The 15917-nt window shown below is 43.7% G+C and overlaps 1 protein-coding gene across 1 annotated transcript in view; it reads left to right on the forward strand.

The window, feature by feature from the left end:
- LOC146806068 (solute carrier organic anion transporter family member 2B1-like) overlaps positions 1-15917 on the forward strand; it is a 420860-nt gene that overhangs the window by 268084 nt on the left and 136859 nt on the right. The gene's annotated exons all lie outside the window — the stretch shown is intronic.

A 15917-nucleotide genomic window follows, 5' to 3' on the forward strand; every position in this document is an offset into this window, starting at 1 on the left:
ACCCTATTCGGTCGCATCGTACTAGCAGGGCCGTAACCGATGACAGCAGGTCGGTCGGTTACGGCTCCTGACCAATGTCGGACAGACCTGAGTCCGTCCGACATCGGAATCGGCACCTAAATATTAAAATAGTGAAAACGTTGCATAGCATAGAATATAAAATTACTATTCCCACTACATCAAGTTTAATAGTAGGGAACGTGTTGGATAGCGTGAAAGGAAAAATTATTATTCCCACTCCAGTGTGTGGAACAGTAGGGAAAGTGTTGGATAGCAGGTGGGTAAAAATTACTATTTTGACTCCAGCGAGTGGAACAGTAGGGAAAGTGTTGGATAGCAGGAGAGTAAAAATGACTATTTCCACTCCAGTGAGTGGAACAGTAGGGAAAGTGTTGGATAGCAGGAGAGTAAAAATTACTATTCCCACTCCAGTGAGTGGAACAGTAGGGAAATTGTTGGATAGCGGGAGTGTAAAAATTACTATTCCCACTCCTGTGAGTGTAACAGTAGGGAAAGTGTTGGATAGCGGGAGTGTAAAAATTACTATTCCCACTCCAGTGGGTGGAACAGTAGGAAAAGTGTTGGATAGTGGGTGGGTAAAAATTACTATTCCGACTCCAGCAAGTGGAACAGTGGGGAAAGTGTTGGATAGCGGAAGTGTAAAAATTACTATTCCCACTCCAGTGAGTGTAACAGTAGGGAAAGTGTTAGATAGCGGGTGGGTAAAAATTACTATTCCCACTCTAGTGAGTGGAACAGTAGGGAAAGTGTTGGACAGCGGAAGTGCAAAAAATACTATTGCCACTCCAGTCAGTGCAACAGTAGGGAAACTGTTGGATAGCAGGTGTGTAAAAATTACTATTTCCACTCCAATGAGTGTAAAAGTAGGAAAAATGGTGGATAGCAGGTGGGAATAATTTACTATTCCAACTCCAACATGTGTAATAGTAGGGAAAGTGTTGGATAGCATAGGGGAATAACTTAGTATACCCACTCTTGCAAAATAATTTAAATTAATTAACAATTAATTAATTAATAACAATTTATTTACCTCCCACCATGTTCCCCTATAAACGTCACCTCCAATATTGTAAAATATTAATCAATTAACATAGTTCATTAACAATTAATTAATTAGCTAATGTCAATTAACAATAAAAATATTAACCATCATATCTAAATTAATTCACACAATTAACACTATAAAATAACTTTTAATAAATATTATACAAAAAAATTGATTTAAAATTAAATTACTTCGCAGCCTACTCTCCCATCATTTAATATCTAATTACTAATTAATAATTTGTTTAACAAAAGTAACCTAATTAAAATTAATTATTACTTGTTATTAATCAATTAATATATAATTAAAAATGAATTACCTTAATTATCAATATAAATTATTATATATTGAATTATTAAATAATAAAATAATTAATTAATTACTTTCAATTAAATTACTTCCCACCCTATTCCCCTATAAACCCACAACCCGCTACGAAATTAAATTACACAAAAATGAATTTAAATATAATTAATTAATTCTAAATAAATATAAAAAAATATATTATAATTAAATTACTTCCCACCCTATTCCCCTATAAACCCACAACCCGCTACGGAAGTAAAATACTCAAAAATGATGTAACATAAAATGTATAACTTAAACAATATTCAAACATACATCACAAAAATAATATATAATTTTGACACATATACTAGCATACATAACACAAAAAAAAAAACTGATATTATGGAAAACGATATTTCTAAATTCGAAATTATGGGAAAACGATATTTCTTACCTCAAATTCGATATTCTACACAACTATATTTTGGGAATTTGATATTCTGTCCTCTTGATATTTTTGACTCTATATTGTGTCCTCTCGATATTTAATTTTGATATTTTGGGTGTTTACCTTCCCTGGGAACTCCAAAGGAGCCCCCCAGAAAAGCGTAGACAATATCAAAAGGAAAATTGGTGGATAAAATCTCATTTAGTTTCTTCCAAATGAGTAACCAAAAACTCTTAAACTGAGGGCAGACAAAGAACATATGAAGTAAATCACTATTTTAATGAGGACAAGACCAACATTTGTTAGTATCCAACAACTTGAACGTGTAAAGATCTGCAGGGGTGGGAAAAAGCCTGTTAGACAAATATTATAGAGTCTGCGTTGTACTTGCTCATCATAAGGAGGTGTGAATTTTTGCCCAAATGGATCCACAAGTCTGAAACAAGAGTTCCTGCACCAAGTCTTTTTCCCAAAGAAGTTCTATATTTGATTTGGTTCTAGGAGCAGTGGGGTGAGACAATATTTTATATCTCTGTGATGCCTTGAATTGAGTAGAGTGTGGGTGTCTGATTGTGTGGGGTTAAGGAAGAGTTCTGGGAATGCAGTTGAATAATAGATGATCTGAGGTGAGAATAATGATGAGCATGTGAGAGAGATATGCCATACCTCTCTTGGATCTCTGTGAAGTCCATAGGAGACTCATCGACCATCAGGTGCTCAAATGTAATAATGCCTTAATCGATCCATTCTTTCCAGAATAGAGCTCTGTTTTTAATCTTTAAGTATTTGTTGTACCAAACAGGTTATTTGCAAAGATGTCCGAGTGACAAAGATGAACCATAAACAAAAAGGCAACAACTACTGTAGAGTGCGTGAAAGTAGGCAATAAAAAATGTCTGGGAGGCTGGGATAAAAGAGTGGCCGCATTAAAAGAGAATGGTGCATATTGGGATTGTTCTAATGAGCTCCAGGCCATTGAAGGTGTGTGTGAGGAATCTGATAAAAAGATCCAAACTTGTTTCAGGGTGAATGAAGAGTGACAACGTCTAAGATTAAGGAAATTAGCCCTTCCTAATTCTTTTGGCTGCTGAATTCGACTAAGTGACATCCTTGCCTTATAATTATTCCGTACGAATTTAGTTAGGGAGCGATTAATAATATTAAAGAAAGAGAGTGGGAGAGTGACTGGGAGCATGGAGAGATAAAAGTTAATAATCGGGAGCAGCATCATTTTAATTGTGGCAAGTTGATCCCACCAAGACAAAAATAGTGGTGACCAACAGTCAAAAAAAAGTGCCGAAAGTTTTTTAAGTGTATCTGAGAGGTTGATTTTAATGGTTTCTTTGATACTATTAGTATGAAGGATACCCAAGCATTTAATACTCTTGGAGTTCCATGTGAACCCCGTATCTGGAAACATATGGGAAAAGCAATGTTTATTCAATGGCATAACCTCGGATTTATCAATATTAAGTTTGAAACCAGAGACTAGAATATACTCTTTTAGCAAAGAGAAAAACACCAGCAAAGAGGTAGTGGGGTTGAAGAGGTACAATAAAATGTCGTCTGCATATGCAGTAAACTTAATATCTGTATGTTTAAATAGGATTCAAGTATAGTATGGAGAATGACAATTTTTTTCCAAAAAGGCTTCAAGGGCGAGAATAAATAACAATGGGGATAAAGGGTATCCTTGTCGGGTTCCTCTGTGGAGTGGAAAGTATTTAGACTGATGTCCGTTCACCCAAATGGAAGTGGATGGTGCAGAATACAACAGCTGAATCTATCTAAGAATGGGGTGTTAAAGCTGTGCCATTTCAGTGCTCCAAAAATGAATTCCCAATTTATTCTGTTGAATGTCCTTTTAGCATCTAACGTGATGGCAGCAACTGGTGAATCCACCTTGGAGGCTAAATGGATAATATTGCAGAAAGTCATGGAGTTGTCTGTAATGGAACGCCCCTTCACAAACCCTGATTGATTTATATTAATTAGATCCGGGATTTCCTGTTTGATACGAAGGGTTAATAATTTGGCGAAGATCTGACAGTCCATATTAATTAGAGAAATAGGTCTGTAATTTTTGCAATAAGAGGGGTCTTTATCTTTTTTGGGGATCAAACACAGCATTGCTTGAGTGAGAAAATGATTAATGAGGACTAACATCAGAGGGACCAAAACTTGCTTGAAATTAAGGAAAAAACGTACAATAAAATCACCCGGTCCTGATGTTTTGTCCTTGGGGAGTTGATTAATAGCGTTTGTAATTTCTTGTTCTGATATAGAACTATCAAGTGATGTGAGATCAATGTGCTTATCGAAAGGTTTGGGTATGGATTGAAAGAATGAATCAATTTGAACAGCAGAGGAGGTCAACTCAGGAGTGTAGAGAGAAGTATAATACTCAGTGAAACACTCGAGAATCTTAGTATCTGTAATCTGTCTGCATCCTGCACTATCTGTGATGGCAACGATTTTGGACTTTTGTTTCTTAATTTTAAGATAATTGGCTAGAAATTTGCCAGACTTGTTCTGGCCACCATACATTTTAGCGTTAAATTTAAGAAGATTATTGCATGCATTATCCCAAGATTGTTTATTGTATTGCATTTTAGCTTTAATGAGGTTGGGCAAAGTATCAGGACAATTTGTGGTAAAGTATTTGTGTTCTAGGGCCTTGATTTGTTTTAAAATTAATGTTGCCTCAGTAAGTGCCTTCTTTTTCTTCTGGGAGACATAGTCTATTATGAATCCTCTAGCAGTGGGTTTGAAAACATCCCAAACAAAATAAAATTGTGCTACAGAGGAGAGATAATTATTAAGAAATTCCTGCATAAATTGTGTAAATTGTTCAACAGATTTAGTGTCCAACAAAAGGGCATTGTTAAAATGCTATTTACATGAGGTAGGTGTGGATGTTGGATAGTCCATATCTAACATGACGGGGGCGAGATCAAAGATGAGAATGGATCCAATCTCCACATTTGTCATGAATTGAAGAGATGATTCGGTAAGAAATATATAATCTATTCGGGAATAAGACCTGTGAACAGGAGAGAAGAAGGAAGCTTCAAAAACATGAGGGTGGGAAATTCTCCATAGGTCCAGTAACCCTCCAGATGAAATAGCTTCTGCATCTTCTTAGGAATAAATTTGGTTTGGGATTTCCGATCTATAAAAGGGTCCATTAGTTGATTACAATCGCCTCCCAAAATCAAGTTTTCAGAGACATGAGAAGAAAGGAGGGTGGAGAAGTCATTCCAGAATACAAAATCAATACCGTTGGGGCCATATAAATTACAAATAGAGAATGAATTATTGTTGACTTCACTATTCAATAAAAGCCATATACCGTTATTGTCTTGGACCTCATTTTGCAGGAGAACATTTAGTGATTTATGAAATAGAATTACTACATCATTCTTGTTATTATCTGCTAGGGAATAAAAAACATCGCCAACCCATAATTTGCAAAATGAGGACAAATATTGCTCTTTAAGGGGCGTTTCTTGTAATAACGCTACGTGACATTTCAATTTAACAAGATGGGATAATACACATTGTTTTTTAACTGGATTACGAATACCCTTAACATTCCATGAAACAATATATATTTCACTCAGTGGAGGATCTTATTCAGAATTAAGCACACAATTAAACAAAACTTAAAAAAAATGTAGTAGATAAGTAGCAAAAGGCATAATATCCTTAGGCAATACAAGAACTGAATGGAAGTAAATCCAAAAGAGAAAAAAACAGATAAAGGCCAGAAAATAAGGAAAGACAAGAATTGAAAAAAGAAAAGGAAAATAAAACAGATAGCCTGATGAACACAATAACACGTGTCAGATAGAGAATAATAATAAACCAGAAAAACAAACGCATAGAGATGAAGAGAAGCTGAAATAAAATAAGAGGCATAGAAGCAAGGAAAAAAGTGTAAAGAAAGGAAGGGAAGGAGGAGATAGGAAGGAGAAACAAAAGGAAAACACTGTCTCCTTTGGGAGGTAACCACAGAGAAGATGACAAAAAGCCAAATGACTTTAGTCATAACATTCACATACAAAAAACATTAATATAGAAGGGGGGCCAAAAAGGGACAGAGACGGCCCAGAGAGGGACACCGAGGAGAAAGAAATTAATGACAACAAGAAATGAGAAAACTGTAATCTAAAAACGTGAACATAAGCAACACAATGGAAGGGATCTTACCAAACATTGGGGAAGACAACGCAACGGAGTGAAGCATAAACAACAGACAAATGGACAATGCAGATAAGAACTTCAGCGCCGAATATGATACGAAGGGGAAACCTGTGAAACAAAAGAGAGAACATGTAAGAAAACATTTAAGATTTGCTTAGTTCCATAGCTTCTCCCTTGTGAACGTGGATAAACTTTCTGAGTTCCGCAGGGTCCTCAGAAGTAAACGTTCTGTCCTTGTAGATTACTTTAAAGAAACATGGATGGATAAGGCCATACCGGGCATTCAGGGCTCTCAGCGATGGCCTAAGGTCAAGAAACTATTTTCGGCAATTGGCAGTAGGCTTAGAGACCTCTTGACTGAAGAAGATTTTGTGGCCGGACCATAAAATCTGTTTATGCTGCTTAGCTGCATTGAGGGTCACCATGAGATCAGAATATAATAAGAAATATGCAATGATTCACCGTGGTTTGTTTGAGGATGATGCATTCTGAGGGCCAATCCTATGTGCATTTTGAATATTGAGGTCAATAGATTTCGGTAAACCAACAATCTGAGGGATGTGAATCTTCAAAAAGAAGATGATATCTGAGCCTTCTGAGCCTTCCGGCATTCCATAAACTTGTAGATTGTTGTGCCTGTTACGATTTTCTAAATCTTCTGTACTTTTCTTCAGTTGCGCTACCTCTCGTGAAAGAATGTCCACTTTGGCAACAACATCTTGTGCGTCACTAATCTTTCGTTCTACTTTCGAAAGCCTAGACTCTAAACCAGACCATTTCTCCTCAATTCTTTGAAGTGTTGTGGTGGTATCCATCATAAAAGGTCGAATATTACATAATTCGTCCATAATGTCTTCCAAAGTCAAAGGAAGAGGTGATTTTGTTGGGGAGGACAGATCTTTTTTAACTCGTTTGTTGGTATTGCAGACGAGTCTTTGCGACCACTGGTATTATAACTAGCAGCTCCTTGGGGCTTGTTTGGATTTATGTGATCCATGTTCAAGACAATGTATGTTTGTAGGACCTCAGAGAGAAAGCAAAACAAAAAAAAACCTCTCTCAAGACAGAAGAATCAGAGTCCTCGCAAACTATTACATGGCTAGAAGTTGTACTAACAAGCCAAACGAGGACCTGTCTGAAGATGCAACAGAAATAGCCTTAATAGTATATGAGGAGAAGGTGAAGGCACATAATGGTGAAGAGGGCCCCAATGGGCAAAAACCACCAACCACAGGACCATTCTCGCCGCGCCATCTTCTTTGGAAAGTGCGAGAATCAGGCACACAAAATGGCAGCTGCAGTGTGAGGCGACATAGAGGCAGAAGAAAAAGAAGAAAAAAGTGTCCAAAAAGACTGTTTGAGGTCTGAAAAACTTGCCTCAGCGCTCCACACCACTACTGACGAGGAAATCCATATTTATATCCCCGCACCATTGGGAGAAGAAAGCCCTTCAGCTCTGGCCATTCCTCGGTATTGTGGAGTTCCTCTACCAGGCGGCCATCTTGTTTCGCCGCCTCCGCGCACCTCGTAACTCTCTTTTTTTAAATAGTAATGTTGGGGCCTGTTCACAAATGTATTTTGGAGTATGTACTATAGTACTTCTCTAGTACTCTTTTATGGGCTCTAATAAGCCTTTGTTGATTGGTCCCAAAGATTTTGAAATGTGAATACACTGGGAACATTATCAGGGAATATTCATATAAAATTAGTAGAACTTGAAAGAAATGTGAATTCTTTGTGTTTCAGGGCTGAATCACAAAAGCATATGAGTACTTAAAAGAGTACTCCTACCTTACTCCTTCTCATATCTATAAATACTTCTATGAATCAGCCCCATCGAATTTACTATTTTATAAGAATAGACACTGACCCTTATGCACTACAGACAATTAGCACATCTCTTATGCACACTTTGTGCCACTGAGTATTGTGATATGCTTCCACCAGTGCCCAAGTCTTGTATTTACATGCAGGGCATCCAGAGTGGGAAGGGTGGGGGCACCCTTGCAAATGCTGTGCAGCCCAGGCCTCAATGCGCAAGAGACTATTGCTGCACGCCCAATCATGCACCGGCTCCATTGAGCTACCTGGGTTGATAGACTGGCCTGCAGATCTCAACCCAGAATGGCGGAAATATCCATTTCGAGGTACATGCCCATAAATACCCCTCCAGGCAAATAGAAGTGGTTTTAAATCTACTACAATAGGTTTCCCCATATAAATTCTGCCTTCTGCAGAGCCAAGCATAACCTGGTGCATGGTAAAGGAAGAGCAGGATGTGAGCGGGTGCAGGCACTTGGGTTTGTTAACGAAGGACATAAATGCTTCTTTATCTGCGAGTACCATGTACAACCTCTGCAAAAATTTCGTGTAAGGCTTACTTATATACGATCAGCAGATATTTTGCATATGCAACCGATTTCCTGCAAAGGTAGAAACAGTTTGGGAATTGTTCAAAATGCATCATCTTTATTAACCTGCATATACTTTTTTTTCACAGAAAGGTTAAATAACATTTTTGCAAACCTGGCCTTCTTACATTTGCAGCTCAGTTTCAATAAGCTCCTGATGAGGAGTGGTCTAGTATGTTGGTGTAATAAATACAACTTGTGGTATAAATTAAGCCAGGGGCATCAGTGTCGGTGATCACTAGTTGCTTTGCTGTAGGGCCCTATGGAGTGGAGACTTACATATAGAAACTGGCTTTATAGCACTGAATTCCGCAGTGAAAGTCATAATTCCAAGCCTTTTTACTGGCTTATATTCCATCTGGTTTTCGCAGGTAGATATGTATCTGGAAAACCATTTGGTATTACCTACCGCTCCCAGCAATACTAGTCAAAGTAATACTGCACGACTCGTAATCCTGTCTCTGCCTAAAACTCACACCCTCTGCCAAAATGGGAGCCGGGCAACTCGCTGTGGGGCAAAGATGTAGGAGCCAATTCACAGAACTAATCTGAGATAAAAACCAAAACTTACTACTTTTGGTATTCACAGAAGGCATTTAGTAGTAGTAAAGTTAGGACTACTTTACATCAAACGCTGGTGAAGGGTGGCACTGCTGCTAAGGTAAAATAATTCACCCTGAGAATGAGGCCAAAATTGAAGAGATGAATAGGGACCCGTTTTGGCACCTGCTTTTAGGAACTGCAGGTGGTCAGCACCGGCAGGACCGGGCCCGCCTTGAAGCCCGGGTTTTACCAACCAAAGAAGCGCACATTAAGCTCACCGGCCCACATCTCATCGAGGCCTGGGATTAGTTTGCGGAATTTTGCTACGTGGAACTCCAAGAAGTTAACGAAAAAACTCCGCGAAGTTCCGCGAGTGGCGGAGTGCAGTGCAAACTGTAGTTTGTGCTGGTATTCCTACAGCTCGGGTAGAAATTCTACCCGAGCAGCAGCTCGTGCTCGCAAACCTGCCATTCGCAATAGCAAACTTTCCATTCACGATCGCGAGCGGGGAAAAAACTCTGCTGCACATTCCGAAGTGGAGTTTTCTGCACTCCGCGAGTTCCGCGGAGTGCGGAGTGAAGAAAACTCTGCAAACTCCATGAACGGAGTGAAGTTCACTGCCCAGGCCTAGTCTCATCATACATTCAAACTTTTGGTCCCTAATTATGGAAGCCCCAAACTATCTGCCCTGGACACAGGCATCTACCATTCTATACCGGAAAACATTAGACCTAGCACACATCCCGCACCGCCCACAGGCTTGTGAAGACTGTCTGCTTGGCTGGAAATGTGTAGGATGCATGGGAACGGAGTTCCACAAGCAACACTGCAAACTCTCTCTCGTTGGTGAGCTCCCAGGGAAAATAAATTCCAGTTGAACCTAATTCTGTCTGTTAGCTCTCATTATTTATTTTTTTTGCCCTAATGTTTGAAGCTATTGTATGTGGGGTCATGCTGGGGCAACACAAAATCAACCACAAACAGAACCAAGAACAATCCACGCACACGTACAAGCATACACACTCATGCAAGCAGGCAGTAAAGAGGGGGAATACAGGCACCTAATCTGCAAGCCAGAGTCTGCCTCCAGCTCCTCATGCTGCCCAAGGAGAGCCCCCCGACACACTCTGCACCAGATGCCTTAAGCACGTCTCTTCAAAGGAAAAAAAACAAGGTTACAAAAATAAAAGAGAGATTTTTTTTAAAAAGGTGCCAAATAGGAAGGCGATGTAGGTGTCCAGGCAATGTGCCTCTTGTTGCCCGGGTTAACTGAATGCCAGTCATGGCCTAATGTTCGAGGGTGAAGGGCAGGGGGGCATTGGACATTGAAATCTGGGCTTTAGTGAGGGGTGGGGGTGTTGTGATGAGAAAGACAAAAATTGGGAAGATTTTGTTCATGCTCAATGTTTTTAAACTTTTTTAAATGAATGTCGCAAATTGCTAAACTGGCAACAATTGCCCGTGCTGGGGAGAGATCGCCATGCCAGGTGGGAAGGATTTTATTACAACAGTGACAAATCTTCTGCTGAAACAAAGAGGCCTGGTCTCCCTTAAGGGAAGAAGGAGAGAGTGAGATGGGTCTTGCAGAAGTAAGAGTCAGCGATTTCTGAAACCCCTTGTCCCAGTACTTCCCCTCCTTCCTCCTGCTCCTCATCCCATCTGTTACCCCAACGCTGACGCCCCTCGTGTATCGGCTTATCAGACAAACATTGGCAAAGCCAATATTTCCTGTCTTTTGGCTTTGCCAATGATTTTCACGGACTCTGTTCCGCATTTTAACAAACAATGGTGTGTTGCGGGGGGGGGGGGTGCACCTCACAAGCCACCGCAAGTGGGGAGGGGGCGGGAGCAAAGTGTATGCAGACAACGGGAGAGGGGCGTGAGCCTGAGGAACATAGACAATAGGGGTAGGGGGGTTACCTCATGGGCCGATGCAAGTGAGGTGAGGGGCGGGAACAAAGGGAATGTGGACAACAGGAGGGGGGATGGAAGCATGGTGAACACGGACAATGGGAGGGGGCGGGTGCAAAGCAACAGGAAATTAAACAAGCGGCCTCCATTGTCCCGCGCTGAATGTAAGCAAAGCACATCGTCATGCCTGAAGTAAGAGAAACTCAATAAAGAAAATAGTGCTTACAAGACTAAATAATACGTGCCATGTAACAACCAAAGTAAAGGGGCCAGTCGCCATGGGAGGTTACAAATGAAGACAAGGCGGTACTACGGAGGGACTAACAAGCCTATTAAGAAATCAAAAGCCAGTATTTACAAAGGACAATGACACAAGCCAATTACAAATATGGGCGGAGAGTGGGTGGGGCTTCTATTCCCCACTCCACTACAACAAGTCTCACAGAGCAGTGAAGGGCGCTGACTCTAGGCTCAACCTAATAAAGTGGATGTTGGGTCAGCCCTTGCACATGATTGGATGGCTTTTTTTGTCTCCTCTTGATTCAATGCCTATCTTCCCTAGTCTTGTGTCCTGCCCAGCAGCATTTAGTTATTGCAGTGTTCTGATTGATTGCCTTGTGTCCTTCCACTGCTAACATTCTTTGCATTCAGGAAATACATTTTTTAAGCACTCAATGGGAGTGCATGTATTTACTTGCTTGCTCTCCTGTATGCTGCTACTCTCTTCACATTGCTCCTGTCCCTTGCACACCATGTAGCTTCACCTGTGCCTCCCCCAGCTCATCCCCATCCTCCATGTTGCTTCTCCCAATGCTCCACATCTCATCCATTGCTTCTTCCATCAATCTTGTTTTTAAACATTCTCCCGCTCCTTCATTACTGTCTTGTGCCTCCCTCCTTGTTGCCCCCTTACCCTCTGCAACTTTATTTTACCTATATTTTGCTTTTCACATTTTTTTCCCACTGCATTTTCAACTGGTATTTCTCTTAAAATTGTTTTTTACCCATGTCAAGAAGGCTGTCTGTGCGCATGCTTGGTGAGGACCAGGAAATGGGTTTGTAATATTTGGACAAACCCATTCAAAGATGTTCACCAGCAATGCACGCATACATGACGGCCATCTTTAAATGCACTTATAATCTTTGAACACACCCATTTAAATATGTGCGTCTCCACATCATGTATATAAAAACAAATAAAACATTGGCAAGGTTTGTTATCAAATGATGTGAGAGCCCCCTAAAATTGAAAGGTTCTGGAATCAGGTTAAGGGCATGTTCATGAGTATCACCAATCTCAGTACACAAGATTTTCTAAATGCCTGCCTTCTAGTCATATCCCCTTACCCAAATAAGTGTAAAATGAAAAATAGAGGTACTATGCAATCACTAGTGCTGACGAGACGTAAAACTTTAATCCGATGAATGAGTGTAGAAGCCCCCACTATGAAGAACTGGTTGAGAGATGTTAAAGAATAGTCCTTATCATAGGAGGAACATATATATCTAAGAACTGATGAAAATCTGGCAGATGACCAGGTGAATAGGACAACATTTTTGTAGGTATTGCTCCAGCTCAAGGAAACCCTGCAAAGGATGTGATTTATAACCCCCCCAGTTTGGGTGGCGAGAGATATGTGGAATGATCTTGCATATTTTAGGTCTATGTTACATATGTCACATTAAATTGTGTAGATACCTTACAAAATGTTATGCAACCTAGCTGTCTCCAACTAGAATCTACACTTAGGTGTAGATTCCGATCCTGGAGAAACCGGGTACGAACCGTCGGTCGGAGCGTTTTCTCCGTCCGACTCGTACCCGGGAAATAAACATTACAAACATGGAAGTACGATTCCCACGGAAACACCATTTCCGTACGATTCGTAAAAAAGATCGACCGACGAAAAAATACATACGAATGTGATCCGGGAATGCTCCGACGTGACGTCGGGACGCATTCAGGCTGCGGTTCACGAACCAGGAAGTACGATCCGCACCGACGTCACCCCGCACGGATTATATTTTCCGGCTGCCAAAAACTGCTGGGAAATCAGGACGACGCGCACAAGGAGCAGCTGTACGCGACGGACAGCCATGGACCCGAACCTACGTGTCATCCCAGCCCTCATAGCAGTCCACCTGCTCTACAGGCACCGACGCAGACGCCGCAGAAGGTCAGAATAACACCCAGGGCAAAGGGGGGGGGGTAGGGGCAGGACACATAATCCCCACACAAGTCACAAATCACACATGCCCTGGACATACCTGACTTGCAGGACCTGGTCACCTCGAAGGGGTGGGGGCGTGTCCAGCAACGCAAGCGTCCGCCACAACGGAAGTGGATGTTGACGCGAACCGGCAACACAACAATACCGGTACGTACCGTCCCCAGGCCTTAAGAGCGTGGGTACGGGCCGTACCACGCCTACCACTACGTCACCCCAACAATGGCGGTACGGCCCGTACCCACGTAATAAAGGCCTGGGGACGGGCCATACCAGCATTGTTGGGGTGATGTAGGGGTACGCGTGGTACGACCCGTACCCACGCTCTGAAGGGCTGGGGACGGTGCGTACCCCTACGGCACCCCATTGGGGGTCTGCACCGTACCCAGGCCCTCAGAGCGTTGGTACGGGTCGTACCACGCGTACCCCCACATCACCCCAACAATGCTGGTACGGCCCATACCCAGGCCATTAGAACGTGGGTACGGGCCGTACCGCCATTGTCGGGGTGACGTAGTGGTGGGCGTGGTACGGCCCGTACCCACGCTCTTAAGGCCTGGGGACGGTACGTACCCAGGCCTGCAAACCGTCGGTACGGGAATGTATGGAGCGTACTCCCACCCGTGTATGAATGGAGCGTACCCCCACCCCACCAGTGTATGTACGGACCGTACCCCCACTTGTGTATGCATGCAGCGTACCAACTCCCCACCCGTGTATGTACGGACCGTACCCCCACCCCACCAGTGTATGTACAGACCGTACCCCCACCCGTGTATGAATGGCGCGTACCCCCACCCCACCCGTGTATGTACGGACCGTACCCCCACCCGTGTATGCATGCAGCGTACCAACTCCCCACCCGTGTATGTACGGACCGTACCCACACCCGTGTATGAATGGAGCATACCCACACATCACCAGTGTATGTACGGAGCATACCCACACCCGTGTATGAATGGAGCGCACCCACACCCGTGTATGAATGGAGCATACCCACACCCGTGTATGTCCCGACCGTACATGCCCATACATAGGAGGGGTGTGTGCAGAGTCCTCCCAGCAGTGCCCAGACACTGGAGGGGTGTGTGCATAGTCCTCCCAGCAGTGCCCAGACATAGGAGGGGTGTGTGCAGAGTCCTACCAGCAGTGCCCAGACATAGGAGGGGTGTGTGCAGAGTCCTACCAGCAGTGCCCAGACATAGGAGGGGTGGGTGCAGAGTCCTCCCAGCAGTGCCCAGACATAGGAGGGGTGTGTGCCTATCACTCCCAGCAGTGCCCATACATAGGAGGGGTGTGTGCAGAGTCCTCCCAGCAGTGCCCAGACATAGGAGGGGTGGGTGCAGAGTCCTCCCAGCAGTGCCCAGACACAGGAGGGGTGTGTGCAGAGTCCTCCCAGCAGTGCCCAGACACAGGAGGGGTGTGTGCCTATCACTCCCAGCAGTGCCCAGACATAGGAGGGGTGGGTGCAGAGTCCTCCCAGCAGTGCCCAGACATAGGAGGGGTGTGTGCAGAGTCCTACCAGCAGTGCCCAGACACAGGAGGGGTGTGTGCAGAGTCCTCCCAGCAGTGCCCAGACACAGGAGGGGTGTGTGCCTATCACTCCCAGCAGTGCCCAGACATAGGAGGGGTGTGTGCAGAGTCCTCCCAGCAGTGCCCAGACACAGGAGGGGTGTGTGCCTATCACTCCCAGCAGTGCCCAGACATAGGAGACGTGGGTGCAGAGTCCTCCCAGCAGTGCCCAGACATAGGAGGGGTGTGTGCAGAGTCCTACTAGCAGTGCCCAGACACAGGACGGGTGTGTGCAGAGTCCTACCAGCAGTGCCCAGACACAGGAGGGGTGTGTACAGAGTCCTCCCAGCAGTGCCCAGACATAGGAGGGGTGTGTGCAGAGTCCTCCCAGCAGTGCCCAGACACTGGAGGGGTGTGTGCAGAGTCCCCCCAGCTGTGCCCATGGAAAGAAAGGGGTTGAGTACACACAGATACAATGGCCACAATTGTCAGTCAGGTGCTCAAAGACCCAGCAGAACACGAAACACATGTGTGCGAGGCTGGGAGTACACACATGCATAGTGCGGAAAAGGGAACATGTACACATGAAGTCCTGTCAATATACTCCACTCACAAGTACAGTGACCCCCAAGGATGACACAAATGATGCAGGTGGAGACCTTGGCCAGCATGCATGGCCAAAGTTGAAGGGGACTGTCACACACCCAGCAAATGTAGACACAGCACTGCACAAATGTCTTCACAACACTCTGCAGTGAAGATGTCAGGGTCCACAGAGGAAGGTACACACCTTGGGACAATGTCACCATGCAGTAACAGTTTACATGAGCAAAGTTTGATCGCAAATACCGTGTGATGGCACACAGATAACAGGGTCCACCCCACGAACAGCACACTACAACATATTCCAGACACCTAACACATTATCGCCACCCCAAATCATGGAGCAGCACCACCAACAGCAATGGCAGAAAAGCAGTAGTGTGCCAAGGAAAATAAAATAGCTTTATTCAGCAATGTACTAAAATGAATTGTACGAAGAGTTCAAAATGCACAAGGCCCATAGGGCAGTCCATAGTTCCAATCCAGGTGGGGAACACATTGGCATGCGTGTCCCCTAGCTTGCCTGCACAGTTCAGACTACCTTGTCATCCGCAGGGGGGGGGAGCATCATGTGGGGGGGGAAGGACCAGGCACCGCAGGGACAGGAGGGGCAAGGGTATGTGTTGTGGGTGTAGGGACGGACGACTCCAACACAGGGGGTGGGGCAGCGCCAAAGGTGGATTGGAGCACGGCGCTGCACA

This window comes from Triturus cristatus, chromosome 8, assembly GCF_964204655.1.
Source record: "Triturus cristatus chromosome 8, aTriCri1.1, whole genome shotgun sequence".
Classification (NCBI taxonomy): domain Eukaryota; kingdom Metazoa; phylum Chordata; class Amphibia; order Caudata; family Salamandridae; genus Triturus; species Triturus cristatus.